This window comes from Dermochelys coriacea, chromosome 5 (genome assembly GCF_009764565.3).
Source record: "Dermochelys coriacea isolate rDerCor1 chromosome 5, rDerCor1.pri.v4, whole genome shotgun sequence".
In the NCBI taxonomy this organism is placed as follows: domain Eukaryota; kingdom Metazoa; phylum Chordata; order Testudines; family Dermochelyidae; genus Dermochelys; species Dermochelys coriacea.
This window is the reverse complement of record NC_050072.1, coordinates 92,225,955-92,251,477: the sequence shown is the minus strand read 5'-3', so window position 1 is coordinate 92,251,477 and position 25,523 is coordinate 92,225,955. Positions and strand designations below refer to the sequence as shown.

General features: G+C 40.9%; 1 long non-coding RNA gene across 1 annotated transcript; it reads right to left on the bottom strand.

Annotated features, from left to right (window-relative positions):
* Nucleotides 1-22,206, bottom strand: LOC122460356. The gene is made up of 3 exons (XR_006281616.1): nt 21,884-22,206; nt 3,717-3,856; nt 1-1,926 (listed from the first exon to the last, which is right to left on the bottom strand). It is a non-coding gene; the product is annotated as an uncharacterized LOC122460356 (long non-coding RNA).
* Between the last annotated feature and the right edge of the window lie 3,317 nt (nt 22,207-25,523).

Sequence of the window (25,523 nt, the reverse complement as noted above, 5' to 3'; positions counted from 1 at the left end):
AGCATGTTAGGCTATTTATACTACAGATGGGGACTGTGTTTTAAAAAATCCAGTTGGATTATATGGATGGTTAGTCAGGGACTCAGGAAACCCTGGTGTAATTTAATATATTTATGTCAACGCTTCTGAGGAATTTCAGACATGAGTTTATTCAAACACGGGTGTGCAAGGCACTAAGATTTTCTTTGTAATAGTTGACAAACCCTAAGTTACAAGTTTCAGTGGCAGACCATTTTCCCCCCTGCCAGAACATATTAACAAAGGGACTTTTACCCCTTCCCACAGAATCCATATTGGCAATAGTAAGACCTCCCTACCTCATAGGAGGTGCTTTGTACAGATGTGGAAAACTCCATGTGCAAAATGTCTTACTGGATAGATTTGGGTTTTTTTTAAAGTGTCTGTACAAAATTTGCTTTAAAAAATGATTTGTTTTTAATAGGTCCCCACACGTGAAATAGCTGTCACGTTTCCCTTCAAACACAAAGTTGGTTCTTCATAATTTTTTCCATTTCATCTTATTGCAGATCAAATCATGAAGGCCCATGTTGTATCCAAGATAAATACAAATAACATGTACACATCTTCCATTGTACTTTAAGGTTTTTTGCTCTGGAAGCTATTAACAAGCCTCATAGTAACAAACCCTTTTCTGATGCATTTCTTCAAGGCTCAGCTTCACCAAGACGTGGTGAATAGTTAATTTCTCTTCAATGCTTTACTTTGTGTAACTAAATAATTAATCACATTGATATTCTATCAATACATCTTTCTTTAATGGTTAAACATGTGTTAATAATTCAAATATCTATGAGTGACCTCTTGCACTCCTGTGATTTTTGAAAGCCCCAGTGCTCTTTGAAGGAAGTCTATCATTATCATGTACAGCGCAAGTTAAAAGCTTTTTGTTCCTTTTTTTTATTTTTTTTCCTCTCTCTCTCCCATATTGGTATACTCTCTTCCAGGAGGCATCCCATTTGCCAGCAAGAGTCCTGAGTTAGTTTTAAATGGAATATGAAGTTCAAGCGTTTTAAACCACTGATTCAATTACAATAAATAAATGCAAAGGAAGCAGACCTGGGATAATTGACGAATGCTGCACTGCTGTAAATATGTTCATACACATCTGGTTTGTAGGGATTTTCTGGTGGTTTTGTGCTCAATAACAGAATTCAAAAACCTCAAACCTCGATTTTTACCCAATTCCTGTGTTACAGAAGCATGAGTTAGCAGAGTCCAGCTGATCATAAAAAAGATAATTGATTTTTTACATATTAAAGTTGACACTAAACTATATTACATTCTCTTCCATAAGGTTCTCACATGCACTGCCTGTGTCAATAACAACATTACTTTCTAGCAAGGTGACTTCCTCCAGCATTAGGCTCAGAAATCCCAATTATCCATAAGTGTGGACCCCCATCATTAGTATCTAAGCAACTCACCATCATTAATTTATCTATCCTCCCAGCACTCCTTTGAGATAGTAATACCTCCTTGTCAGATAGTCACTATTTTACAAATGAGGCAACTGAAGTGATTTGCCCAAGATCATGTAGAAAGTCTATGGCAGAGCCTGGGAGATGGAACCTGTATATCCTGAATACCAGTCCACTGCTTAACCATGAGACTATTCTTCCTCTATCATTTTAATGCAAAGCTTTACAATAAAATTCATGGTTTAGTCAAAACAAGAAGTGTTTCTTACCCTGTGAACTTTCATACATACTCCTGGGGTGGTTTTCCTTGAAGTGCCTGTCAGAGATCTTGGCGATTTCACTTTGCTGATCCACATGCATTTGGAACAGAGAAGCAGGTTTATTAGGAAAGTAGGGCAGCAAGGGTGGACTAGAATTCTGGGAGTGGGGCCATGGCATGTGTGTCTGGAGAATAGCGCACCTCTACTACTTCTTCTCCCTTAACTCCCTGGACAAAACAAAAGCAGAAACTGTTTTAATTTGCACACACATGATTTGGAAGTGATCTGAAATTGCCTCATTTAAATTATTGGAAACACCGAACTAAAAGAAAGGAAACTGCATGTTTGACTAACACACTGAGTTATCATATAATCAATCATAGTGGACCCATCACCTGATCATTTTTCCCCCTGAATTTTTTTAGTTATTATATTATTTATTTGGAATGATTTCTTATTAAAAAAAGGGTGGGGGGAGCTCTAAATTATAAAGTGAAATGAAAACTTTTAGTTAACTGCTTGTAGATGTGCTGCAGTCTAAAGAAGCAGAATACAAGATTTTCAGGCTTGCAAAGGGATGGATTACATCTACTACTGTATCATCTAATTCTGGAAAGAGTTGGTCACTTAAAAGTTATTCAGACACCAATTCAAGAAAATATCCCTATTCAGGAACGCACTTAAGCATGCATTTAACTCATGTGCTTTACTCACATTGTTAGTCAATGGGACTTAAGTAGATCCTTAAATTTAAGTACATGCATAAATGCTTTTTTAAATAGAGATGCACTCAGGCCCATTAATCAGGATCTCAGTCTTTAGTGCAGTTAGATGTATGCACACAGGGCAACCAGGAGGATTCAGCAATACCTGGCACATCTGAAAATGCTTTAATTAGAATCAGCATGCTTTGCTGTTGGGGACATACTCCATCCAAATCAGGGAAGGAGTTTAAAATAGAAGGTCAGTGTCAGGTTGAGAAAATTTACTTGACAGGCAGCCAAACTAATCACAAAAGAAATTCAGGATGAACAAACACATACACAAAACCCCATATGGTTCTGTGCTGTTTTCTCAGAGTGAATCACACCTGCTAGTTCAAAACGATAACCACTCAATCAGCTGTCAGTCAGCTCGTCACTTCTCAGTAACAGAAACCATTCTAAGAGGGGTGTTTTTTTAAAATACCAGCAATCTATGTTACAGAGAGAGATGGGACCTTTGTACAATAATGTATTATGAGTAAGGATGGGAATTACACACAACAAGACATGGAGACATAAATGACTTGTTGCCCACGTTTATACAAAACTTAGGCCCAAACCTTTGAGGTTTCTCCATATGGAACTAATGTTGAAGTTAAAGCAGTCCCATACCTTGCAAAAATGGGAACCTACTTTCAAGAGGAGGGGTAGGTATGTGAATCTTGCATTGAAACGCTACCTGATGCTAAATAGGAATGAATTTTTTTGGACTGAATTTTGAATTTTATTCTGGCTTTGTAAGAAAACTTGGGACAGTTTGCCACTGGGTAGATCTTCTGGGTGGAACCCTATGTAACTCAGAAGTAATACATAGGACCCTTTGTACCATTTTGTACTTTGCCTTAACTAGATTGAGTTAAAATGAACCCAAAACTTAAAGATCCCCAAAACCACAGGAGTCAAAATCAGTGTTTTCACAGGCTTAATAAATATACATGTGTTGCCTCATAAACTTGTCTTTGGCAGCAGATAACTCATAACTCCCCTGAAAGCTGATTTTTAATCAACGGAAGATTTACCAATGATTGCAATGGAACAGACAGGAGTGGCTGAGCTGTAGAGGAACAGACCCTTGTAATGGTAGTCAGCATTTCAGAAAAGTAACCTTCTTAGTCATTCATATTGGCTCATTGTTATTTTCATGATTTTTTGTATATTATATACCTTTAAACATTACATCTAAAATCTTCAATCTAAAATATTAAATCTAAATCTATGAATTGGCAAATTGAGGCACAGAGAGGTTAGTTCACCTGCGGAAAGCCACCTCAGAAGTTAGTGGCACAGCCAGATTTAGAACTCTATGGTTTAAGACTCCCAGTTTCTTATGCCTTACACCATGCTGTTTTCCAGATACTCCATTCAATAGGTGTTGAGATCACATCAGCAGGATCTGGTTGAACGAATTAAGGAATTGTTCAGATGGAACAGAATAATCCAATTTAGACAAAGAACTGGTCCAAACTTTCACCCAAAATTTTAATTAGACTTTGTGATTTAATAAAAGTTTGGTTAATTTTCTGCATGTTTCCCCACCCCCATGCATTTGGTATTAGCCAGAACCAGAAGTGGAAGCACCCACAGCTACATCCACAATGAGACTTAGGCACTTAACTGCTAGTTTAGACACTTTAGTTCAACATTTAGGCACAGTGAGACCCAAAAAATGCCTTGCTCAGCTGCTGCCTAACCTTGTGGGTGCCTAAATTCCCATGGCATCTATGTTCCTGCTGGTAAAGTCCCCCAGATGCCTATGTTTATGCCAGCAGGCGTGCACAAGGCTGATTAAGTCCTGAAACTAGCAAAATGCTCGGTGCCCTACCTACACCTAATCCTCAGCAGGATCCTCAAACTTGGTGTTCCCCCACCTATCTTGCCTGCGGGGCCTAACCTAGTAGGCATTCTGAGAGTATGCCTGCTGATTCAGGCCCCACACAAAAGACTTCCAGGGGCAACCGGATCGATAATTTGGGGGCTGGGATTTGAGAGTGGGATATGTATATATCTATCTCCAGGAGACTTTTGTCAGAATATCCAGGAGCCCAAGGTCAAGTCTTGCTCCAAAGCACGGATTTGAAAATAGGTGAGAGCTCCAATCACTGGCCAACTGGCTATAGCATGGGGTCTCTCTCTTTCTTTGCAAAAAGAAAAGGAGTACCCGTGGCACCTTAGAGACTAACAAATTTATTAGAACATAAGCTTTCGTGAGCTACAGCTCACTTCATTGGATGCATTTGGTGGAAAAAGCAGAGGAGAGATTTATATACACACACACACACACACACAGAGAACATGAAACAATGGGTTTATCATACACACTGTAAGGAGAGTGATCACTTAAGATAAGTCATCACCAGCAGAAGGGGGGGGAAAGGAGGAAAACCTTTCATGGTGACAAGCAAGGTAGGCTAATTCCAGCAGTTAACAAGAATATCAGAGGAACAGTGGGGGGAGGGGGGGGTGCGAGGGAGAAATAACATGGGGAAATAGTTTTACTTTGTGTAATGACTCATCCATTCCCAGTCTCTATTCAAGCCTAAGTTAATTGTATCCAGTTTGCAAATTAATTCCAATTCAGCAGTCTCTCGTTGGAGTCTGTTTTTGAAGCTTTTTTGTTGAAGGATAGCCACTCTTAGGTCTGTGATCGAGTGACCAGAGAGATTGAAGTGTTCTCCAACTGGTTTTTGAATGTTATAATTCTTGACGTCTGATTTGTGTCCATTCATTCGTTTACGTAGAGACTGTCCAGTTTGGCCAATGTACATGGCAGAGGGGCATTGCTGGCACATGATGGCATATATCACATTGGTAGATGCGCAGGTGAATGAGCCTCTGATAGTGTGGCTGATGTGATTAGGCCCTATGATGGTATCCCCTGAATAGATATGTGGACAGAGTTGGCAACGGGCTTTGTTGCAAGGATAGGTTCCTGGGTTAGTGGTTCTGTTGTGTGGTGTATGGTTGCTGGTGAGTATTTGCTTCAGATTGGGGGGCTGTCTGTAAGCAAGGACTGGTCTGTCTCCCAAGATCTGTGAGAGTGATGGCTCGTCCTTCAGGATAGGTTGTAGATCCTTGATGATGCGTTGGAGAGGTTTTAGATCTTGGGAGACAGACCAGTCCTTGCTTACAGACAGCCCCCCAATCTGAAGCAAATACTCACCAGCAACCACACACCACACAACAGAACCACTAACCCAGGAACCTATCCTTGCAACAAAGCCCGTTGCCAACTCTGTCCACATATCTATTCAGGGGATACCATCATAGGGCCTAATCACATCAGCCACACTATCAGAGGCTCGTTCACCTGCGCATCTATCAATGTGATATATGCCATCATGTGCCAGCAATGCCCCTCTGCCATGTACATTGGCCAAACTGGACAGTCTCTACGTAAAAGAATGAATGGACACAAATCAGACGTCAAGAATTATAACATTCAAAAACCAGTTGGAGAACACTTCAATCTCTCTGGTCACTCGATCACAGACCTAAGAGTGGCTATACTTCAACAAAAAAGCTTCAAAAACAGACTCCAACGAGAGACTGCTGAATTGGAATTAATTTGCAAACTGGATACAATTAACTTAGGCTTGAATAGAGACTGGGAATGGATGAGTCATTACACAAAGTAAAACTATTTCCCCATGGTATTTCTCCCTCCCACCCCACCCCCCACTGTTCCTCTGATATTCTTGTTAACTGCTGGAATTAGCCTACCTGCTTGTCACCATGAAAGGTTTTCCTCCTTTCCCCCCCCTGCTGCTGGTGATGGCTTATCTTAAGTGATCACTCTCCTTACAGTGTGTATGATAAACCCATTGTTTCATGTTCTCTGTGTGTGTGTATATAAATCTCTCCTCTGTTTTTTCCACCAAATGCATCCGATGAAGTGAGCTGTAGCTCACGAAAGCTTATGCTCTAATAAATTTGTTAGTCTCTAAGGTGCCACAAGTACTCCTTTTCTTTTTGCGAATACAGACTAACACGGCTGCTACTCTGAAACCTATTTCCCCATGGTATTTCTCCCTCCAACCCCCCCCTCCCCCCACTGTTCCTCTGATATTCTTGTTAACTGCTGGAATTAGCCTACCTTGCTTGTCACCATGAAAGGTTTTCCTCCTTTCTCCCCCCTGCTGCTGGTGATGGCTTATCTTAAGTGATCACTCTCCTTACAGTGTGTATGATAAACCCATTGTTTCATGTTCTCTGTGTGTGTGTGTGTATATAAATCTCTCCTCTGCTTTTTCCACCAAATGCATCCGATGAAGTGAGCTGTAGCTCACGAAAGCTTATGCTCTAATAAATTGTTAGTCTCTAAGGTGCCACGGGTACTCCTTTTCTTTTTGCAAATACAGACTAACACGGCTGCTACTCTGAAACCTCTCTTTCTTTGTTTTTTCATGAGATAGGGCTGACCTGACTTAGGTGCTTAACTCCAGGAAAGGGTTCATGGCTGGTAATGCTGTTTAGAGATAGGCACCGAACTTCCTTTCAGGGGCAGGGGGCAGGCCCAAGCTCTCTCCCCAGCATTTCCTACTGGCTAGCCGAGGTGATTCCCTGCTCACTATGCTGGCTTTTGAGAATCCTACTCTTCAGCACCTCACTCTCCCTATGCATTGAATAGGGAACCTGGGTACTAACTCATGGCTGAGGAGTCCACTAGGTGGCAGGGCACCGAAGAGTTAGGCACTGCAACACACAGCACTACAATGCCTAAATCTCTTTGTGAATTTAGCCCCCAAATATCAAACACACACAAGACTATCCTCATGGTATTTCTTACCCAGCCAGAAGCCAAAAATGCTGGAAACTGGACTATGCTGGAAGGCCACTCAAAAGACACAGCTGGTGTAGAATGCAGCCAGCTGCCTGCTTGATGGCTGTAGTCTCAGGAATCATAGAATACTACTGCTCCCAAGATCGCATTGACTTCTTGTCTGAGTGCACATCAAGGTGTTAACATTGGTCTAAAATGCTCCATATTGTTTGGGTCCAGGATATCTGAGAGACCACCTCCCACCCCAAGTTCTGCCATTATAGCAGAGGACAGCTGACGCCCTTATGCTAATAGTTGCTAGATTTGAATGTCTAGGGGCTATGATCAGACTATTCTCAGTGAAGGTGCCTTACCTGTGCAAGTTGCTTCTCTCATTGGTCTGCCACATGAATGGCTAACCTCTCCTCTCAGCCAACTTTTACCAGGAGAGCAGGAGGATGAGTGAGGCGGGGCTTGTTTTTGCTGTGGGTTACATATTTTTATTTCTCAGTTTCTTTTAGTCTTTACACTGCAAGCTTTAAAATGGGTACATTGTAACTTGAAAAATATATAAATAAATCTAATCATAAGGAAGACACAGGACAGTGAAGTTACTTTCCCCAAGGCATCTGTGAAATGTTCACCTTGATTGTCAAACATCCTAGCTGCTCTTTTCAGTGGTATATTGGAATGTCAGATTTTGCCATAAAAGCCATCAGTTAATCCTTCCTTTATCCTTTGTCAATATAATAAATATTTAATATCCCTAAGCTTTCTATTGCCAAAGAGGTTTCCAGAAAGGAGGCCTGAATGAATTGGCAGTTTATACAGTTCATACCCTCTGCAATCACATGGACATGACTCCAGTCCCTTACAGTGTCTCAGTGACCTGTATGTGAAATGGGTTTGGAGCTCTAAATCTAGTTCATAGCCAACTGATGGCCACATCACAAAAAACAACACCTCAGTTGGCACCAGTCTGATTGCTATGTGACATGCCCCTTCACTAAGTTCCAGGTCAGCTTCCATATTTCTTCCTAGCACATCTGGAATTTCTAGCACACAAATGGGGGAGGAGCAGAAATATCTCACCTGCTGGATCTATATAATGCAGAAAGAATCTTTATCTTGGCTAGTAATAAAGATTTAAAACTCAGTGAACAGAAATTCTTGATATTCCCTGATCTGTAGTTCTTAGATTTTCTACAGTGCTCATCACTATATTATGTGATTGGCACAGTAAAGGAATTATGATGTGATTGGAATAACAGAGACTTGGTGGGATAACTCACATGACTGGAGTACTGTCATAGATGGATATGAACTGTTCAGGAAGGACAGGCAGGGCAGAAAAGGTGGGGGAGTTGCATTGTATGTAAGGTAGCAGTATGACTGCTCAGAGCTCAAGTATGAAACTGCAGAAAAACCTGAGAGTCTCTGGATTAAGTTTAGAAGTGTGAGCAAAAAGGGTGATGTCATGGTGGGAGCCTGCTATAGACCACTGAACCAGGGGGATGAGGTGGACGAGGCTTTCTTCCGGCAACTCATGGAAGTTACTAGATCGCAGGCCCTTGTTCTCATGAGAGACTTCAATCACTCTGATATCTGCTGGGAGGCAATACAGCGGTGCACAGACAATTCAGGAAGTTTTTGGAAAGTGTAGGGGACAATTTCCTGGTGCAAGTGCTGGAGGAACTTGAGCAGCAGGTCAAGAAGACCTCTGCCCCTAGTTGGTTTTCTTATGACACAGAGGTCAAGAAGAGCTCTGCCCCTACTTGGTTTTCTTATGACACTGAGGTTGTGGATCTTTGAACATTTGCTTAAGTATGTGTTTTGATCTATGTGTCAGATTGGAGCATTCTATACATGTACAACCCACTGAAGTGTTTTTAAACACAAAAAGAGGAAGAAGTCCAAATGCTTTTCAATGGGTGTATACATGTACATGATCTGCCAGCACTTCTCAGACTCTGAATCTCATCCTTCAGAAGCCCATTTTTGTAAAAGAGTTCTGTGCTTCTGGCACAAGGACATTCCAAGTAGAGTGGTGTGAAAACAAAGCTCAAGAATTTGGGCCAGTTAAGGCTAGGACTCCCCCTCTCTACCAACAGACTCTTTCTCCTCCCCAACAAGCTTGACCCCACACCACGCACAACCAGATTCTCAGCTAGTGAAAACCAGCAAGCTCCACTGACTTCAGTGGAACTATTCTGATTTGTACCAGTTCAGGACTGGCACAGTATTATTGTTTAGATGTCTTCTGGGGAGGCCCAGGGGACTTGCCAGCCCAACATCTTTAGAGACAGCTGATTGGCCCCTCAACTTACATTTTTAGTGGTGAAGGCAAATCAGGCCATTGCACCCTCCTTCAAATCCTGTAATTTCCTCTGAGAAGTAGATTGTCGACCCTCCCTCATGCCAGTTCAACAGCATTTGGAGCTGGCAACGTTGCTCCAGGCCTCCTACTGCCTCTATTGTACAGCAGTATTAGTTAAACTGTTCTCCAGACAGGGAGGAACTATACTACATCTTGATGTTAACATTACAAGTCAAGTATTTAAAATTTGATATGAAAGCAAAAACCTGAGGACAAACTAAAGCTGATTTCTTTCGAAACATTACCTGTTTTGCAGCGATAGCTGTATTTGTCTTTCTGTTCCTTAGTTTTGTATATTTTATTGTCAAACTGAGATTTGCTGTAACCACAGTTCTCCATCTTTAAGTTCAAGCTTCCTGCAGCACACAGTAGGAGTGTGCTGTATTCAAGGACATTCAAATGTAATCTGGTTGTCAAATTTTTCAGACCAAAAGATATTGACATCTATATGTTTGCATGATGTATATCACTCTTAGTAAGGTTTGATCTATGCTGGCTTTTCAGGGATGTTTTCAAAGAACTTAATCAGCTCATAAAATTTTACTGTGAATTTGACATTTTTCCTCAGTGCAGCTTTCTGCTCACTATGGCCTCAAAAATAGAGAGAGAGAGAGAGAGGAGTAGTAGTAGTAGTAGTATGCAAGTGTGTCACATAGACAGCAGACATTCCTGTCTACAACGTTCAGGCCTTTGGTCAGAGTACTTGACTCGCCAGGTTTGACGGCTCTGATTTGAGTCCCTGAATCCTCAAGGCCCTTTCCCAGCCTTCAGAACCAATGAAGTAGATTTCTGGTTTCTTGTGGCAGCACCACCAGTAGTTGCTGCAGGTTTGTTATGGCCTCAGGCAGTACAGCAATAATCCTTGTGTGAGATATATAGCAACATTGTCATCACCTGGTGAATGGCTCAGAAGTGAGTCAGATGATGAGGTTTTGGGGGCAGGGAGAGCTAGGAAACAGGAACAGCAGAGAAGTGCCCTACTGAAATGTAGCTGGACCCCTCACAAATCCCTTGTTTATTGTGCAGCCCAGTTAATGCCTTTATAATATGCTTGAAGTCAGGGAGCTACACTGTATACCAACTGAAAGCCTAGTCCTTTATCTTTTACCTATATGCTGGCTAAGGCATTCTTATATTTGTCTGTCAACCCATGTGCAAAAAAGGAAGAAGGAAGAAGTTCAAAGAGTCTCAGAAAGGTTCAAGAAAAAGAAAGACTGAGTTAGAAGGAAGCAAACTTCATTTAATAGAATCATAGAATCACAGAATATTAGGGTTGGAAGAGACCTCAGGAGGTCATCTAGTCCAATCCCCTGCTCAAAGCAGGACCAACACCAACTAAATCATCCCAGCCAAGGCTTTGTTTCAAGCCGGGCCTTAAAAACCTCTAAGGATGGAGATTCAACCACCTCCCTAGGTAACCCATTCCATTGCTTCACCACCCTCCTAGTGAAATAATGTTTCCTAATATCCAACCTAGACCTCCCCCACTGCAACTTGAGACCATTGCTTCTTGTTCTGTCATCTGCCACCACTGAGAACAGCCTAGCTCCATCCTCTTTGGAACCCCCTTCAAGTAGTTGAAGGCTGCTATCAAATCCCCCCTCACTCTTCTCTTCTGCAAACTAAATAACCCCAGTTCCCCCAGCCTCTCCTCGTAAGTCATGTGCCCCAGCCTCCTAATCATTTTCATTGCCCTCTGCTGGACTCTCTCCAATTTGTCCACATCCCTTCTGTAGTGGGGGTCCAAAATTGGACACAATACTCCAGGTGTGGCCTCACCAGTGCAGAATAGAACGGAATAATCACTTCCCTCGATCTGCTGGCAATGCTCCTACTAATAAAGCCCAATATGCCCTTGGCCTTCTTGGCAACAAGGGCACATTGTTGACTCATATCCAGCTTCTCATCCCCTGTAATCCACAGGTCCTTTTCAGCAGAACTGCTGCTTAGCCAGTTGGTCCCCAGCCTGTAGCGGTGCATGGGATTCTTCCTTCCTAAGTGCAGGACTCTCAAACTATGCTGACTTGCATCAGCTGAGGATCTGGCCCTTATCTACACCGATTGAGGATCTGGCCCAAAGATTCTAATAGGACATTCTTTTGTTTTCTATGGATAGCTTTAGCAAATGGCTGTGTCATATCTATTCACCCTGACACATTCCTTACTTTAGAAAAACAAGCTCCTCTTTATTCCCTACCAAGTCCAGGGAGAAACTAATTTCACTACCTCAGTCAAAAATCACATTAACCCTTATTTCACCAGGCTTAAAAATACAATAGAACCTAGAGTTATGAACATCAGAGTTACAAACTGACCAGTCAACTTCACACCTGATTTGGAACCGGAAGTATGCAATCAGGCAGCAGAGACAAAAAAAAAAAAGGAAATACTGTATAGTACTGGTGGCACCTTAGAGACTAACAAATTTATTAGAGCATAAGCTTTCGTGAGCTACAGCTCACTTCATCGGATGCATTCGATGCATCCGATGAAGTGAGCTGTAGCTCACGAAAGCTTATGCTCTAATAATTTGTTAGTCTCTAAGGTGCCACCAGTACTCCTTTTCTTTTTGCGAATACAGACTAACACGGCTGCTACTCTGAAAACAGTATAGTACAGCAGTGTTATACGTAAACTACTAAAAAACAGGGAACATTTTTAAAAGATTTGACAAGGTAAGGAAACTGTTTCTATGCTTGCCTCATTTAAATTGAGATGGTTGAAAACAACATTTTTCTTCTGCACAGTAAAGTTTCAAAGCTATATTGAGTCAATGTTCAGTTGTAAACTTTTGAAAGAACCATAACATTTTGGTTAGCATTACAAACATTTCAGGGCTATGAACAACCTCCATTCCTAAAGTGTTCATAATCTGAAATTCTACTATATGCTCCTAGAGAACAAAGACAAGGTTACAACTGAAAAATGGTGAAGGACTCAAATTATAAATATTCTTGGAGATTCTTGCTTTTCAGCATTTTACCCATCTGGCACAAGACAGACTGAAGCATTTCTATGTATTTAAGATATTCCTGTGAGTAGGTAATGCTGTAAAGTCAAGCTTAATCCTAACTAAATTACAGGGGGAGATGAAAGGTGACACTTTCATTAGTTATTTTAATAAGATCAATTGTACAAAGTCTTGGGGAAGCTAAGTTAAAGGGACACTCTTCCCTGATCAAATTCTGAAATGAGCAATTGGAATTTTAAATTTGGCTATGATTAATATTATTAATTAGTTATATTGAGGTAATACCCCAAAACCTCCAATCAGAATTCGACCCTATTGTGCTGAGCACTCTACAAACTATGTCTTGGCCTGGAAGATTTTACTATTAAAATTCTCTTCCTAAATAATATTCTGGTTTTGTAGAAATGCTATACATTTTAGAAATGGAAAAAATGTTTCTTCTCTTCTTTAATAAATGTTTGTTTATTTTTTCTTACTAAGTTGGAGAGAGGTATTTCTTTCTCATCCTTTGGTTCACTAGAATCTAGGTAGTATGTGTTATTTGGTTCTGTGGGGATTTTATTCTGGTTCTATCTATCCATGAATTTTTCATGTGCCCATTACTTAGGTGCCATAAGCACAAATTAAAACAGCATAATTTCTGTCAGAGAGGACCATACTTCTGCTTTCATCCATTATTTATGCTGCTTCCCTAAGTGGTGTTGTTCTTGCTTGGTTTTTTTTTTCAAATAGAGATTAACAGTTATTCTCCACCCATCATTACTGAGGGACACATTGAATCCTAAAGATAGCAAGACTCTGGCTCATCCCCCTTGGATAATTCCGCAGCTACAAGCCTGCTGCAATGACCAGTCCCAGTCAGCCACAGCATCCAGATCAGCCTCAGCTGTTGTTGTGGATCATTGACAGAGAGGCAGACTCTGATGTAGACAGAGCTATCCCTGATACATGGACATGGAAATGAATCCAGAATTGGAAGATGAGCTAGTATAATGCACAAAGTACCAGTCTGAGGTGCTCTTCCCAGTCCTTTTGGCCTAGTGAGACCCAGCAGGTTGTACCAGTAGCCTTTTCAGTAAATCCCAGGTAGACTGCATCCCGTTAGGAGGAGGTGGGAGAATAGGTAACCATAAAGAGGTCCATGGGTTGCTTTCTAGTCAGCTGAAGATAGAAAAAGTAATGTCTGGCTTTCTCTGGAACCAATAACCAGCAGTTCCCTGTCAATGTGCCAGCATGGACTTATTTATAGGCTTTCAGGACTAACTTGCTGCATGACTGAACCACACTTGGTCAAGAAAGCTGTAGTGTTTGCCCTATTTTGCTGTAGTTTCATCACCTTTGGTCTCAATAAATTGACTTGGTTCTGAGTGCTCTTTTCTGCATAATAGTATACAGCAGGAGGTATTTGCTTCTGAGACTGACTGAAGGCAATAAAGGGTTAGTTGGCCTAATATTTAAACAGTTCTGTGGTCAAGATTTGCAGCTGCTATCAGGACAAAAACCTTTCACACCCATGACCTTGTATTACATCAACTCTTTTTGCTACAGCCAATTAGATTTGAATAGGGGTTTGTGCCCTTGATGTTCTCTTCCTTTGTCCTCACACATCATCCTATGTAAGTGCTGGCTTTTTAGGCTTTCTTGTGCAGTATGCAGCAAAGAACTTTATTAACAATAAATGGGAGGAACAATTTATTTATTTCATTATTTAAATTGAAATAATAGTAAAAAAATAACCTAGCACCAATAAAAAAAACCTCTATGTGCCCTGATAATTCATCTCGCTACAACATAATCATAGAATCATAGGACTGGAAGGGACCTTGAGAGATCATCTAGTCCAGTCCCCTGCACTCATGACAGGACAAAGTATTATCTAGACCATACCTGACAGGTGTTCGTCTAACCTGCTCTTAAAAATCTCCATTGATGGAGATTTCACAACCTCTCTAGGCAATTTATTCCAGTGCTTGATCACCCTGACAGTTAGGAAGTTTTTCCTAATGTCCAACCTAAACCGCCCTTGCTGCAATTTAAGCCCATTGCTTCTTGTCCTATCCTCAGAGTTAGGAGAACAATTTTTCTCTCTCCTCCTTGTAACAACCTTTTATGTACTTGAAAACTGTTATGTCCCCCTCTCAGTCTTCTCTTCTCCAGACTAAACAAACCCAATTTTTTAAATCTTCCCTCACAGCTTTTTAGACCTTTAATCATTTTGTTGCTCTTTTCTGGACTTTGTCCATTTGTCCACATGTGGAAACGTGGCACCCAGAACTAGACACAATACTCCAGTTGAGACTTAATCAACATGGAGTAGATCAGAAGAATTACTCTATTGCTAATACATAAAGACTACCAGCATTAAAAAATCATATATGAATAACAGATTAATACTGCTGCTGGGCTGAATTTAACAACCCAACTGACAGATGAATTCATCCAGCTTGTAAGTCAAAGCAAGTAAAAAGTTCCTTCTACCCCTTGGCCTCAGGAAACAACCCCCATATTGCCAAGTCCAAGGATTCAAAAATTATGGGTCAAGATGCCCAAAATCATGAGATAACCTTTAGGATTCATGTTTTCAAGTTTTTATCTACAACAATGAGGACTAGAAACTTACTTTTTTTAAAAGGGAAAACTTAAATTCTTACATAACCACATGAATCCAGGAACTGGGGCTTTAAGAAAAGCATCAAATATTGCCAGACTCACAAAGTCATCAGAGTTGACAACACTGCATTCCCTCAACTTTCCTGCAACCCCTTATCAAATAACAACACACAAGATCATCCTGTAACTAATTATCTACAGAAGCATCACTGCTCTGTTATATATTCTAATATATTACTAGCTCATTAGTGAGCCCAGATTATAGGGGCTAACTGATGGTATAGTGTGTTACCAGGAGGGAGTAAGTCAACAGGAGCTGGGGAGTGGTCTATCTAACTGCAAGATTCATACATTGGTCTTGTCCCTAGACTCAATCAGTTTGTCTTCAAGTGAGGCCTTTTCTGCAGTGGAAGCTGGATTCATATAGTATAGCCACTTCACTTCCCTTTCCCTTTCCCTTATGCTATAATGAATAATTTATTGAAATGAGATGAGCCAACACTGGGTCAGGGCATTCATTCAGCCAGATTTTGTTGATTCCAACAAGTACCAGTGTCTAATTTGAGGCCCATTCATGGAGTCTGGCGGTTTTAATGAACAGCTATCTGCATTGATCAGCAATGTCCTCAGTGCAATCTGTTGCCCCAGTCTTTGAATGGACGTTGTCAGAAGCAGTAGCAAAAATCCTCAAGTGCTGGAGATGGGACACTATACGGGGAGAACTTGTGGCACCTTAGAGACTAACAAATTTATTAGAGCATAAGCTTTCGTGAGCTACAGCTCACTTCATCAGATGCATTTGGTGAAAAAATAGAGGGAGATTGATATACACACACAGAGAACATGAAACAATGGGTTTATCATACACACTGTAAGGAGAGTGATCACTTAAGATAAGCCATCACCAGCAGCAGGGGGGGGAAAGGAGGAAAACCTTTCATGGTAACAAACAAGGTAGGCTATTTCCAGCAGTTAACAAGAATATCTGAGGAACAGTGGGGGGTGGGGTGCGGCTGCTACTCTGAAACCTATACGGGGAGACTCTGAGTTACTACAGAGAATTCTTTCCCAGGTATCTGCCTTGCAGGTCTTGCCCACATGCTCAGGATCTAACTGATTGCTATATTTGGGCTCTGGAAGGAATTTTCCTCAGGTCAAATTGGCAGAGATCCTGGGGTTTTATTGCCTTCCTCTGCAGCATGGGGCATGGGTCACCTGCAGGTTTAAACTAGTGTAAATGATGAATTCTCTGTAACTTGAAGGACTTTAGTAACTCAGCCAGAGGTTAGGGATCTATTTCAGGAGTGGGTGCAGGAGGTCAGACTAGATGATCATCATGGTCCCTTCCGACCTTAAAGTCTATGAGAAGGGATCTGAGGGACTGTTAATAAATTCCTCACAAGTGGGGCTTACCTGGATGCTGGCCTCTGCTTGTTTTGGCTCTCCACACATATCACAACCAGGACTGAGAAGGTCAATGAGTTCCTGCACTTAGACATTTTTTCCTCAGTCTGCTGGATCCCAAAAGTGCCACCAGCCTGTTCAAGCCTATTTGCCATAATATTAGTATAGTAGAAAATACATTAATAAGCATGTCTAGGAAGGGAACAAGGGGTGCATGGTGGAATGCATTTTTTTAAAATATTTTTTCTCTCTCCCCTTCTATTTCTAAGAATTATCCTTTGACTAGGAGGGGCACTCACTGTCTTGAAAAGTGAACAATGCTATGCATTGCCACTACATCCTTTTCCCCCTTTTATTTTGAAGGGCTCACAGGGATAAGATAAGAATCAATACTCTAACACAGCTGAGCTCTATCAGAGAGGAGGAATGGTGTTTAAACTGAAGTAGGAAAACAGTGCTACACAGACATGAGGCTCAGATTCTCTAGAATCATCATTCCCTTCCCCCGTCCCCTTCTTTTCCTGCAGGCTAGAAAAGCTGTATCTGCAGCTAGAGCAGCGGGTAAAGGCAGCAAGCAGGTGAAATAGCTGGAACTGGAGAGCACTGCCACCAAGTGATAAACGCATGTAGGCATTCAATAAATTGTGAACTAAAAAACAGTTCATCATAGATGCTTGCCCTTCTTTTTCTCAGTTTAATACAACTACCACTGGCTCCCTGGGCAAGTGTATTAACTTTGAGACTTTTTTGGCAATTTCACCTATAATTTTAATCTCATTTCCCCTCTGTCTTTCTAAATTAACATATGTCTTTGTTAATTCTATTTCTTTTTGAGCATCAGCATTTAGTGTATAGCACAATGGAGCTGTTAACCAGGTACTGAAATTACAGTGATTTTAAGTCCGCATTTTGATGACAGTGTTGTGAAGCAGCATAGAAAGAACAAAACTAAGGAACCTCATTGAAAGGCAGAGAGAAGAGAATTGATACGGAAAGGCTATTTTTCAGACTTGGGCATCTCAGGTTCATCATGACCTAGTAATAGAATATATGGTTGGAAGTCGGGGATACGGAGTTATGTAGCTGACTCTGCATGACTTTGTGTGATCTTGGACCAATCAGGTAACCTCTTTGTGTCTCAGTTTCCTCATCTGTAAAAGGGAATAATAATGCTCATCTCATATGGATAAGTCATGAGGTAAGGTTTGTGAATTACTTTAGGATGCTCTGATGAAAGATGTTAAGTGCAAGATAAATAGGAATAAAATACTGTCCAATTTAGGGGTAAAAAGCAAATTAAACTAATCAGTTTTTCTTTCCTCCTTGCATTATGTAAAAGTGCATAAATATGTGCATTTGGTATTAAAATATTGATGCTGATTCTGGGGCTCTACTTCCTTTTCAAATTCAAAACCATGAAGGAAAAATCCCACATAAATCTCAAATAAGCAATTATCTGTGATGCAGCTGCTAGATTTCAGGATCGGGAAACATACAGAAGTTGCAACTTTGCTCAGCTCCACCCTGTTCTCAGAGAAACCATTCAGGTTCCCAATTCAGTGCCCCGAACAGCAGCAAAACCCCACTCAGAGCCTCCAAGAACCAATATTCTCTGGAAGGCTCAACGACCAGTTCCTTCCTGGTCATTTTTACAAGAAAGTCAAACGTTAAGGAAATAAAACATGAAATGTCAAATGGCATTGGCAGATAACACAATTTACTCCAATCAAACGGAAAATGCAACAGCTTCAAAAATACAGAATTTATAGGACATTTACAATGCAAGGCCATTTATGTTGTGGTATTTGACTGAATACAGTAGCAGTGCTCACTTACCCTTCTGTAATAAATGTATTTGCATCAGTGATTTAAGCCATATTCATGTTACAACATTTATGTAGCTCAGCATACTATTTTTGCAAATAATGCTTCCTGGCTTTCTTCCATTCTCCCCTCCTCTTACCCTGCCAGCACCACTACCACTGAGAGAGAGAGAGAGAGAGAGAGTTTAGCAATGAATCACTAGTTTATTTGTGTGTAGGAAGTGGGCTGGGCTTGTTTTTATTGAAATTAACTAAATCAATACTAAGGCTTTGACAAAATATGACTTTATGATACAGTCTCAGGACTGAAAACTCAGCTAAATGGCAACCTAGAGTTAAGGACGCCAGGTTGCTTGGGACATTTAAAATTAGACCAGAAAAACCACTAGTAAATGTCCAGTAGGGACTAATCATGCATTGATAGAGATGGACTAAGATGACCCACTATAATAGATCTATGGTTATTTAACAGCCAGAAAATTTCAACCCAAATGGACCCGAGAATTTCCATGTTTCCATGTTTCAAAGATTCACAACAGTACTAAAAGCAGCTATTCTGCATAATAATAGGGGAATGCACAACAGGGTGAGTTAAGGATAGAGTGCTGGTTTCACAGTTTAATTTCCTGGCTTTTGGAAGTTTGTGTCACAACTTGAACATTCTTAACTGTGAAGGCAATATTGACTGAAATTTTTATCTGTTTTCTTTTTGCATTTTTTTCTAATGGGGGAAAAATCATAACAGGTTATTAAATCCTGAGGGGTTGATGCAGTTTGAGATTAGGCATTTTGAAAACACAGTATTTGTGGAAGTAAATACACATTTAGGTGTGTGCTATACATGCTTGTAACACACTATTTACTCTAGCAAGCATACATTTTAAACAAAAGAACAATCTTCATGGAGGCTTAGTATAAAACATGATTTATTTACTCTAGAGATTGGAAGAGCTCTCTCAGGGAAATGTTTATTTAGACATTTCTAAAAAGCATCTTATTTACCCAGTTAAATACATTAATTCTGGTGATTATGTAATTCACCTAACAGACTGCAAGGCCTCCTCCGGAACTGCTAGATTCTGATAAGCAAATGTGTATTTCATGTATACTTATTTAGGAGATATTACCATATTTATACTTGTATACTTGTAATGGCTCCAAAACTATGTTTAGCCACTGCCACCTCATCCCCAACCCCAAATCGCTACAAAAAAATCAAACACACAAAAACATTCATCATTTTATATACACGGTAGTGTATTTAACTATGCAATTGCTATGCCTTTGTTTTTTGGGCACTGTATTGTGATGTTCAGTAATCACTCTAAGCCAAGGAGTCTGACAAGGTCTGTTTCTTTCTGTTCTAACTGATCAGCATTGCTTAACATGAGGCTCTGAGTAACATAATGGGTTCCAGATGTTCTTGCCAGAGCCTGTTAAAGGTACTTTTCCCCACACTGCACTTTTAAATCTCAAAGGACTTTTTGTCTTCAAAGACAGGCAGCCATTTTGTGTTCAGTTCGGAGCAGACTGTTACAGAGCAGACTTATACACAGAATACGGGTTGCCTAAAAGATTTAATTGTGTTCTTTCTTGGTTAGGTCATTCTGTGTGCAAGATGCTGAGTGAAAGTAAATGCTTGCTATTTGTGTACAGAAAATCATTGAACACATACCATCTGCTGAAGACAGTGCTGCCTACAGAGGAAATAGAATAACTAAGGTTGCCTGCCTAAAGATGGCTCAGAAAAATTAATTCAAACCTGTTCATTAGGAGGAAGGGGAAGTCAACGCCTTTACTTGGCACTTCCAAGTGGATTTTGCTAAAAGTAAATAAATAAATGCTGTATTAGTTTAACTTTCCCCCTGTTTCAAATGATTATTGTATATTGCTCAGGACTGTACAAATCACAAAACATTTTCCCTGCCCCATAAAACTTACTGAATAATTGCATTATGAAAACCAAAGGAATGGATAATCTAGAGAATTTTTCCCCTGTATTACTATTACATAGATCTGTTTCTTATGAAAGACAACTGATGAGCATCATGAAATTAATTATATCCCCATCCCCTATACTTAATATTCTATATCATGCACAAATCTTGTCTTTGTTTGCAAAACAAACTAAATCTTCTGCTGGAGTAAATTTTAGCATTAGGAACGTCATCTAATTTGTCTCAGTTCCCTTGAATCAGATGGAAATACTGTTGAGTGGGAAGAGAAGGTTCATATAAGCTGCTCTTTGCTAGACAACAGCCAGTGGTCTTGGAATTAACAGTTACTGCAGCCAGTGCCAAAGTGACTGCTGACAGCTCAGCTACACATAGAGCCAATAATATGCATGTTCCCAGGGGATTTATACAGAGCTTGCCTGCTGAATCAGGCCACATTTGTGAAATATTTTAGTAGGCAATGACTCAGTGGAAGTTTGTTTAAAGGAATAATGGTTACATGGTTACACTACAACATACTTGGGCCAGTAAACCATGATGATCTAATACAAGTCAGCAGAGACAGCTCATATTACATGTGATTACGTATATTTGATGCTTATGATGTAGTTCAAGATGGGAGCAATAGGAGGAGTCAGTGAGTGAGGAGAGGAAATAGAAAACAAATGAAAAACAGGAAGTTAGCAGAGGAAGGGATGCAGAGGTGCTGGAAGAATTTGTATAGTGGGGGTGCTGAGAGCCATTGAACCAAACTGTAAACCCTGTGTATGATGGGAGCCACTTCAAGCATTCCTAGTTTCAGCACCTATGAAGGGATGTTCTGTAAATAAAAACGATTAAATAATGGGTAAAACCCCTCCAACCAGAGAGAGACCCTCATTTAGGTTGCAAACAAGAAACACTGTTTCAAAGAGAACTTTTCAATCATTAGAGAATTAGCAGGAATTGGATAGGAAAAGCCAACTCACCTGACTGAACTAAGGAAACCTGAATTAAAAGTGGAAAAGTGACACATTTCTTGTGGCATGAACATGCTTTGTGATCACATTAACTCAGGAGAAATATTCTGCAGGAGAACCTCTGAAAGCATCCCATCCCCTTTGAGTTCAGATTCAAGCCATTAGCAAAGTTACCTCCTTCCATTGACGTCTCTCTTCCCCCTTCTCTGCTCCCATTTTATTCTGAATCCACTTACCCCCAATATTTGTACTTCCCTTCCTGAACCAGTCTAGAGGAACGTCCCTCTACCCGCAGCCATCATCGGAGTTTGTGGTTAACCCCTTAAAAAAAAGGTAAACCAAGAAGGATGTGTGGGTGTAAACAACCAAGGTTTTTATTAAACCATCAAAAGTTCTAAACAAGGTAAACCCAATAAATAGGAACACAGGTAAAGCAAGGACCCTCACAACAGGTGATATAAGGTAAATAAAGGACCGACAGTATGCTGACTGTGGCTGAGGATAAGTTCCCTCCCTTAGGACAGGACCTAGGTAAGAGGATGCAGGATCAATGGACCACTACCGTGTCCTGCAGCTCTGAGGACCCTCGCGATGACAGGAGAGCTCCGGACTCCATCCAGGTAAGGAGTGGACCTCAAGATCAGGCAATGACAGCTCTTCCCCAGCGATGACTCGGCTTGTACTCCCCCTGCCATGTCATGTGTGTGTGTTTGGCCTCAGTGAAAGAGTGGTAGCTGGTATGATACACTCTCTGTATGCAAATGAGAATTACCCTCCCGCAACCAGATGAATGAGCACAGTGTTCAGCGAACTCCTCTGAAGCAAGGTAGAGAGCTGAGGTGTCTGCTGTCATTTCAACAGTTGCAGAAGCAGCAGCAGCTCCAGACTCTGCGACTCAGAAGGGCAGCTGCTTCCTTCTGATGTGCTAGGCCTTATATGCCCTGCTGTTACTGGGCAGATTACAGGTCACATGGTTTGCTTGGTTTGCCACCTTTCGGTAGAAAGGGCAGGAAACTACACCTGAGGAGGGGGAAAAAGGGCAGCCAAGATGAATCCCAAGTTATTGTTTGGGCATTCCAAGATGGTGCACCTCTGATGTTAAGCACCAACATTTTTCCCCTACACCCTTTTCAAATATTTCAGTATCGTCGGTGGGCTTCTGAAACCCCAGATTTTCCACTATTCCACAGGTAATAAAATGGGCAATTTAGAAAAAAGAAGAGTTCCATGCACTGAATTACATTTTCCAGAAGCCATACTTTTCCCTTACAGTACATAGTAATTGTCATTCAAGGAATTCTGAGCCTTTAACTGATTACTAATTATCTTATAACGTCCCTGTGATCTAGGAAAGGATTAAAATAGATGAGTGAACTAGCATAGATGAGTAAAATCATTTGTAAAGATGACTAATGTAGATAAGCAAAGTTTTAATATAGAATGCTTTGTGGATGAAGAAACTGAGAAAAAGAGGGGTTAGCAGCCTGATTTTCAAAGACACATAACTTCTACTGAAGCAACTTCTGTGGGAGCCATGAGTGCTCAAGCACCTTTGAAAACTAGATTTTTATGTATGGCTTGCCCTGGGAAAGATGGGAAAAGAGCCCCAAGTTTGCTACCTGGTCCCATTACCTCTGAGAAGCAAACCAACCCAACATGCTCTCAAATGATGCTAGTCATTTAATAGCTGTCCACACAGGGTTCTTTCTCGGGTGGTTCCTTCTTTCACCTGACCTTCAATGGACAATGATGACATCACCTTCCAGTGTCAGAAAAGAAATGTCTGTAATGCAACCACTTGAGCGGAGCACAAATTAAACAGCTAAATCATGGTACTATCCAGGTATCCAATGCTTAGTGCTCCTTGCATTGTGTAAGCCACAAGTGCCTGCCCCAGAAATAAAGGGGTAGGGGAGAGAGAAAGAAGGTATCAGAAATCTCCTGTCAAATGGTGAGGGTACCAAGGGGCTTGTGGATAAGGAGTGGTGCATAGTCAGGACTAACAATTAACCAGCTACTTCCTCCTCTTTCATACACATAACCAGTGCCCACCTGTTTCCCTCCCACCCTGATATATTTTTGAAAGCCTCTTCTAACAGAATTCTGCACCAAAATTAAATCCATCTAACAATCAGCCTTGTTGCTGAGGAGTGTTCCCACGTCAGCTGTGTGTCATGACAACAGATGATAGAAATGCTGCTATTCAGGCTTCATATTGCGTGCATTTCTTTTTTTAAAAAGAGCTTTAAAAAGATGTCTGAACAAAGTGCTCGGTCTGTGATGCAGTGCTGAGATGTCTAAGGCACACAGGGCAGGTATACCTGCCCACACTCAGAAGGCAAAAATAGGGAGAGTGGGGTGATGTTTCCTGTTGAGTTGAGGGGGTGGAGGGAGAGGCATTTCCAGGGATGGCAAGAGATGGGAGAACAGAAAGGGAAAAAATGAGGAATCCAAATGCAGGAATCGGAAGTTACCCTTTCCCTCTCCTCACCCTCCAGGCACTAATCTAGTTGATAGGATTGATTCTCCTCTTCCTTACACCAATTTTACAGTAGTGTAAATTCAGCAATCATATGCAGTTATACCTCATTTACACACCAGTGTACCACACAGAATCAGACCTACCCCTAGTCAACCAATTGCCCTGCAGAGCTGCCCTTCCAATGGCCTTCACTTCCTTTAAAGGCCGCATTAATGAATAGTTAATGGGGGACAGAGCCTTTAACCACTCAGAGTTTGGGTTTTCCCCATTAAAAATTACACTGTGGAGCTTGGAGGACTCTACAGCACCATATCCCCTTTAACCTGTATCTTGTTAGTCATGAACAGGAGGTGCTGTTTCAACAGAACTGAGGACCAGAACGCCCTGGCAGCCAAACAGAAATCAGACAAGAATAACTTCCAGTAACTATCAGCCTGGACTGGGTTAGACACAATGATCTAGAGGTGAAAGACTCCATATCCCATTACCATTCCCTTGAGCTACTAAGTCGCTTTAATAAACAGCCACTCAAGAAATGCTGAGCATTGGTTGTATGACATCAGTGAGCTACTTCAGTGAATTACAGTCTGGTTATCATTACAGACCCATTTGTTATCCTAAATTTTACATGTGGAATATACAGGCCAGGACATGGGGGTATAAATTAAGCCTTTTTTTTCACAGGGAAAGTAGTGCTTAGATCAGAAAGGATAGGAAAAAGCAGAAATAAGACTGGAAATAGGGGAGGATTTTTCTCTTGCAAGTGAACAAACATGTTAGGCTAAATATTCAAAGACATTGTCCTATACGACAGGGGTGAAACTGGCAATTGCATTTGCATTGGATGAAACCTGCCCTCAACACCAGCAACATTCAAAAGCCTATCGCAGACTATTTTAAGCACTATAGCTATTAGAATTGTTCCCAGCCTTGGGACAGAACAGCAAGAGAGGTAAACATGTGAATGATGTCCCTAATGTAAACAAGGTTTAATAGTCTCTGCCCAAAAAAATCTGTAATCTTAAGAGACATGACAGGCAAAGGATCAGAGGGGAAACAGAGGAGTAAAGTAACTTGCTCAAAGTCAGAGAGCAGGCCAGAGACAGAGCTGGGAATAGAACCAGCTGTCCTGGATCCCAGTCCAATGCCCTAACCATTAGACTATGCAGCTTTTGCCACATGCTTTCCCACATAATGCTGATTTACGAAAAAGCAGTCCATTTAGACACTGTGCTCTCATTTCCTCCCAGTCCAATTAGCAAGGATTTGATTTGGAAATCATTTTAAAGTGGGTATTTTTAAATTTCTTTCCTAGTACATTTTTGCAAAATGAAACAGTTGGTTTAGTTTCTTTGTGGTTGTCTGTGTTGTAATACAACAGACCAAAAGGAAACAAACAATTATAGCATTCTGGAGAACTAGAAAAATACAAGGCAAAACAAAAACAAAAAATCTCACTTAGCAGCATGATAAATGCAAGGTGCAATATAAATCCTGTGGCTCTGATCCTAAACCACTGGAATCAATGGGAGTTTGCCCTTGATTTCACTGGGCGTAAGATCAGACCCACTGACTTCAACTGAGTTACTTCTGATTTACTCCAGTGTAACTGAGAGGAGACTCACTGTATTAAAGTCTTATTCTAAGAGAGAGAGAGATACAGTTCTCTTTGATATTGACAAAGAATTTTCTTCGTTTTATGGTCTATCCAAAGGAGAAA